The 7,045-nt window shown below is 30.3% G+C and overlaps 1 pseudogene; it reads right to left on the reverse strand.

The window, feature by feature from the left end:
• Window positions 1–4,483: 4,483 nt before the first annotated feature.
• Window positions 4,484–6,243, reverse strand: LOC114761066 (malonyl-CoA:anthocyanidin 5-O-glucoside-6''-O-malonyltransferase-like; annotated as a pseudogene).
• Between the last annotated feature and the right edge of the window lie 802 nt (window positions 6,244–7,045).

Genomic DNA, 7,045 nt, shown 5'->3' on the forward strand with positions numbered 1-7,045 from the left:
TCATTGGGGTCAGTAATTGCATCCGGCAAATATTAGTAATATTTTACGAATGCAATACTTTATGAACTTCTAGTTCATACTACTATATTTGAGTATCTATATTTGATAGTGAAAATGTATTCTATGTGTTTTCTTTTCCAGCTACACATTTTCTCCCCTCATATTGGGAACATGTAATGTAGATCTCCCAAATCTATAAATCTCTTTTAGAAACATTATTTTGTTTCATTTAGAGACAAACAAGAATAAGGAGATTCTTATCCAACAGTGATCCCAACTTACTTTTAATATCCATTCATACGCATTACTGCAGTGGAATAATAGATATTACACACTCTAAGATGAAAAATATCTGACTCCTAACCAAAAGCCAATTATAATAGGAGAATTCACAATATATTATTAGCTTGATGCATTTATGTGCAAAAATATATAAAATCAATCATCCCAATACTCAAATGGGAATTCTGTTTTCATAAATCTGATCTAGTTACTTATGGAAGCTTTTACTAAGCATATAATTATCAGTAACATGAGGAACAATTACTAACAATCTCAACGAGAATCATATTGATTTCATAATCAAGAGCTTATGTACTCAATGTAATTATCTGAACATATTTGCAAATTTCAGGTTGTAAGTTGATCATAAACACTTGTGACCATTTTATGGATACATCTTTCACTTATAGAGTATTACTTTGGTCCACATGGTGTTTAAATGGGCCCATATATAAAGTTGATACATTATAAATCTACAACGGATTCGATTTTGAGTATAACTAGTGATGTTCTCTTATTTAGTTCTTTTGAGAATAAACAACACATAAAATTTTTTGAATTATATATCATTTTTAAAAAATCTTTTAGTTTTTTAATAAATGACAATGCACATTTTTCATTATATTTTGCACTATTATGATCTGGGATAATCTGACCGGTCATGCTAAACTATAAATGTATAAACTTTTGGTTTATTGTAAAATTATTCTCAATTATTAGTAAACTTCTTGTTACCATGTCATATTATTCATTTTCACTTTAATATTTTATAAGGAATATGCTATCAATTATGGATTTTATCTTCAGGATAATAAATCATGATATAGCTCTTCTAGAACGTTATTTATCATCTTTTACCCAATAGTAAAAACTTGTGTAGTTATGGAAGGTTGAGTGCTACTGATTTTTCTAGAGTCTTTTTGAAAAGGAATATAAGATATAAGGAATGATATTAATATTAATAATAACAAATTCCATCCAACATAATTCATATTTGTATTTCAACAATTTCCTCTTCAAGTGTAAGTCATGTAAATATTTTTTTTTATTTCTATATTTCAAATAGAGTGAATAGCATGTAATAAGCTAATAACATATTGGAAATCCAAATGCTTCCTAATTCAGATATAATAATGAATTTCAACCCAATTGCGATATTACCTTAAGACCCTTTGATAAACAAATATTCTAATATATGTGTTTGTGGGTCATAATTTTCATTATCAATTACTAATTCTTTAAAAACTATATCAACCTTTTGTTATTAGTTCTTCTAAAACTATATCAATTTTTTTGTTATATATAGTTCTTTAGAAAATGCTATATATAGTTGTTCAGGAACTAACATATATTATTTTTTCACTATATGATATACTTTACTTCTTGTTATGCTTTTTCAAAGTATGAAGTATATTTTTTTAAAAAAAACATAAATTTTTTTGGATATTTTGTTATTCAAAAACTTCACTTCTTTGTATATATTATGTAATACTTCAAAATTTATTCATAAATTTATAAATCTAACAAAAATTTGAAAAGATCTATAAGGACTAAAATCAAACTATATAGCTATAAAGATTTAAATCATAAGCCTTCAAAGCTATTTATAAGTCATTAGTCTTCAAGACTCTATATAGTAAATATGTATATTTTAAACATAATTTGTGTTCCTTAATATTTGAACCATAAGACTTCAGAGCTTTAAAAATATCATAAGTTATTATTTTCATATCATTCAATAACATGAGTGTAATAGCTGCTGGCCATTTAGTAATAGGAAATTATAATATTAATAAATATCAAATTGAATGTCAAGAATATATGAGAATAAGATAAGAATAAAACTTAAATTTTAAATTAATTCAATGTAACATAAAATAAAGAGAAAAGATAAACTCTTTTACGAACACATCGCTCACTATATAGTTATTAGTTTTCTGGGCTATATTATTTATAATTCTAATTGTCATAATTTTTTTTTATAAACAAATCATATAATGATCCTTCTCATAATCAAAATCATATGACTTCAGGCCATTTAATAAAGAAAATAAAGATACATGGCATCTAGCTATTTAATTTCAAAATAAAAAAAATAAAGATATATGGTTTCTAACCATAAGATAAAAATTTGATGTTATATGGCTTCTAGCCAATTAATAAAATAACAAAAAAATTAAATATTTATGACTTTTGGCCATAAGATAGAACATTAAAGTTATATGGATACGAGCCATTTAAGAAGATATATAAAAATTATATATATGGCTTCTGGCATAAAATAGAAAATTCAACATGATATATATCAATAAAGATAAATTAAATATATATGGCTTCTGGCCATAAAATAGAAAATACAAATTATATGGCTTCTAGCTTTTTAATGAGATAAAAAAATTCAAATATATATGGCTTCTGGTCATAAGATAGAAAATTAAAGTTATATGGCAACTAGCCATTTAATAAGATAAAGAAAAATTATATATATATATATATGCCTTCTGGTTATAAAATAGAAAATTCAAATTATAAGGCTTCTAGCCATTTAATAAGATAACAATAATCAAATATACATGGCTTCTAGCCATAAGATTAAAAAAAAAAAAAATCAAAGTTGTATAAGTTCTGGCTATAATATAGAGAATCAAAATCATATGGCTTTTAGCCATTTAATTTGAAAAGAATGGAAAATCATAATTATATGGCTTCTGGCTATTTAATTACAATGAGATGAAAACTTAGAATTATATGGCTTCTGACTATTTAACTTTAGATAGTAACTCTTTAAGGATACTGTTAATATCTATTGGAACTTCGGGTTCCATCGAAATAGTGACGTCAAGTCAACAAGAAATAGAGGGGGGGAAAATCCTCTCATCATAATTAGTTCAGAAGGTATAATATCTATATCAAAATTAAATTAGGGCATTAAAAAGTAAAACAAAATCTCCAATCATAGCCATAGAACCTAATGTTTAAAACAACGGTCGATAATCTTTTTAAAATTGAATAGGAATACAGATACTCTAAAACACATTATATTGATGCTTGAGATATTTTTATTTGAACAGAGTAAGAGATACTCTAGAAAAATAATAGACATGATGTTCTAAAATTATACTAGGGTAGAAATGTATATCATACGTACCTTGATTAGAGTTTCGTGCTGATAGCGTGTTTTAAATAAAAAAGAAATGTAGAGAAGAATTATACAGAGGAAGAAAGGATCAACAAGAAAGAGTATTTCTCATTCCATTCAAGAGAGTGCTCAATACATTATACATGGCTTCTATTTATAGGCACAGTTTTACATCTTTGATAGAATCTACAGATTAAATAATAATATGAGATAATTGTGTGATATAGAGATAATAGAAGATATCAAAGATTATAGGAGATAATGAGATATATATATAGATATCTACAAAGATATTATTATATTTATAGCAATGTAATGATTGTGTGAGTCATGGTAGAAAAATTAAGGGCGTGTTATTTTTGTTTTTGTTTTTATTGCTCTCAAAACAAATTTATGAAATTATTTTTTGCAAGTTTTGGAATAAAGAGACAAAAAGATATGTTTAGATAATTATTTTAAAAAAAATTCACGTTTGGAAAAAAAAATTATATTTGGTAGGTGGTAGTCGGATATGTAGCAGGTGGTGGGTGAGAAAAAAAAGAATATTTCAAAAAAAAATATATTTTTTTTTAGTTTTTAAGATTTTAAAAACATATTATGGTTTTTTAATATAACCAACTAAAAAAAAATTATAATAATTTTTTTCATAATTAACTAACTTACCTATTTTTCTTAATCTAATTATATAAGTTAAATAGATTCTATATTAAGGATTGGAGGAATAATATCTTTTCAAATGAAAACACAGCAGGTGGGAACTGGAACTAGTTTCAGTGCTCATCATAGTGATAACTACTGTGATGCTCATCAGATCTCAATCATTTAAATTTACTATGGATGATCAAGATTTAATTATTAATATTTTTATTTTTCAAAAATTGTTTTCATTTTAAGAAGTACATAATCTAAAATAAATATAATTTCTTAACTGTAAGTTTTTTAAAAACTAATTTTTTTAGTTAAAATTCATTAGTTCAAAATTTTAAATCTCTGATTATTAAATCTGATTTTGAAAGATTTAGGTTTTTCATGCTACTTATCAGTGCGATGAGTATCCGTCAGTTAAGTCTTCAGTGCGAGTCCCACTTCAACCCCGCCATCGCCATCTTTACTCTCTGCCATCGCCATCGTTATAGTTCTGTCCACTGAAATTTTCTCCACCTTCTCAGGCCTTCCCCATCCAAAGTCCACTTGATAAAGGCGAATCGGGCCGACCCGGCTACTACTATACCCATAACTTGCTTCTCCTCATCATTTAGCAAAGAAGAATACCAAGAAAACAACGTCTCAGCTCCATCCAGCGCTCCTTTCTCTCTCTCTATTTTCTTTATCTTCCTGTGTATTTTCTTAGCAACCATGACTACCCCATCCTCATCTTTCAAGTCTTCTGGCTGTATTTCGATTATGAGGCATCGCGCAATTACCAAAGTAGGTTTCAGGGATTGGATGCTGTTAACCTGTCCCTATAATCAGCCGGGAAGTAGAATAACAGTTTCCTTGTCTTGCTTTTGTCAGTTGTTTCAATGGCTTTGGCAATGCAAACGAGAACATAAGAAGTTGTAGGACGAAGGTTGACAAAGTTTGAGGCTTCGAAATTGTTTAGTCTTCCCTTCTTCTCAGCTCCATCCAGCGCTCCTTTCTCTCTCTCTATTTTCTTTATCTTTTCCTTTATCTTTCTTAGCAATGACTACCCCATCCTCATCTTTCAAGTCTTCTGGCTGTATTTCGATTATCTGAGGCATCACGCAATTACCAAAGTAGGTTTCAGGGATTGGATGCTGTAACCTGTCCCTATAATCAGCCGGGAAGTAGAATAACAGTTTCCTTGTCTTGCTTTTGTCAGTTGTTTCAATGGCTTTGGCAATGCAAACGAGAACATAAGAAGTTGTAAGGACGAAGGTTGACAAAGTTTGAGGCTTCGAAATTGTTTAGTCTTCCCTTTCTTCTTTGGTCTCCTAATTTTCCCACTTCTGTAACACTCTTTCCTTTATCTTGTTTAAATCTCCATGCTTGAGCTTGAAGGTGGCTCGAGACGAGTCTTCCACTTTCGGCGGGAACATGTCGGACAAAATCTTCAAGCCTGGCTTCTTCAGAGTTGGATCTAAACCAAACAACCCATTAATGTATGCAACTTCGATGCCATGTGGATCGATGATAACTTCCCTGTCTAAGAATGGTTGTAGTTTTTGAGGAAGCAAACCAGAAGATTCGTTCCCTGCTTCTGTTCGACATAGATGAGCCCAGGCTTTGATGAAAAAAGAAGATGATTTTCCATCCAAACAGCCATGGTGTAAGCTCATGCCTATGCAAAATCCACTGTTGGGAAACAGCGTAATTTGTGTAGAAAGAACCGAGGAAAATGAATCGGACGAATCCAAGTTGGGCACAAAAGCACAAGATTGCGAGGCGTTACGACGCGACTTGTCTAAGAGATGGTTCATATCAGCATCAGAAACAGCTATGGTGAGAGGGACGGCATCTCCAGGAGTGTATTGAAAGATGGGTTTGTGTGGATGAATCGGAGGGCCAAATGATGTTACCGACAAGAGGAAGAAAGTGCTGCAGAGTGAGAGAGAGGGAGATTTTGAGCTTTGGAACAATGGAATGGAAGAAGGAAGAAGGAAGAAGGGTTCACTCAAAAAAAAGGAAGAAGGGTTCAAGTGAGGAACAGAGAAGAAGAAGAGACGCTCAACAGGATGATATCTGAGCCAAAGGAAGTCGAAGAAGGTGAGAGAGAAAGAGGACTTTGGTGAAGATGGCGGCGGAGATATTCTGCAGAGGTCACGTGGTTTCAGAGATCTATTGGGACTGAGAGATGCCATGGATGAGAAGGAAGCAGGGAGAGCGTTATCCGTACACACTTTCACATCTCACAGGGGAGGCTACGAAACCGCCTTTGGATTTTTGGAGTCGTGGCGCCTTTTTATTTATTAATTAATTATAATAACAATTTTATTTTGTATATTTATGTTTTTTAAATAAATAAAAAACTATATTTAGGTCATATTCTTACAAAGTAATGAAGTTATTATTGCTTACTAAATTTGTCCCAAGTCCAACTCCCCCAATTCCTTGAACAAGTAAATTTTACCTCTATTGCACTACTCTGTGCGTGCAATGTGAGTTTTTATTTATCCATGTGAATTCTTGTAATGATATAAAATATGGGTTTCTTCTTGGATTGGAAATAACCTCTAATCCAAACAAAAAAGTCCCCGTATTTTAATTTAAAAAAATATAACTTTTCATGTAATTATAACTAGAATTGGCATAAAATGTCTTTTTTTCACGTCAGTTTGATGACTAATGGAGAACGTGTAGACTTTTTAAACCATTTTATGCCGATTTCAGAATTGGTGTGAAATGTCAATTTAATTGACATAAAAAGTTATTTCTGTAATAGTGAATATAATAATATACTTGGGAATTGTTTAGGTTGAGGGAGGGAGGGAAGGGTAAGATGGGGAAGCGCGGGGGAGGTTTTTTTCTTTTTGGCAAGAGGGTGGGATGATTTTAATATTATATATCTTACTCGGTTTGATTAGAGAGGAGAGCAAGGAAAGGATATTTAATGATCATTTGTTTGTTTTGTTTAAGAGAAAGATGGGTAGCAGAAATTTATTT

The sequence above is a fragment of the Neltuma alba genome, unplaced genomic scaffold (assembly GCF_004799145.2).
Source record: "Neltuma alba isolate B1F8T4 unplaced genomic scaffold, ASM479914v2 tig00011069_pilon, whole genome shotgun sequence".
NCBI classification, from domain to species: domain Eukaryota; kingdom Viridiplantae; phylum Streptophyta; class Magnoliopsida; order Fabales; family Fabaceae; genus Neltuma; species Neltuma alba.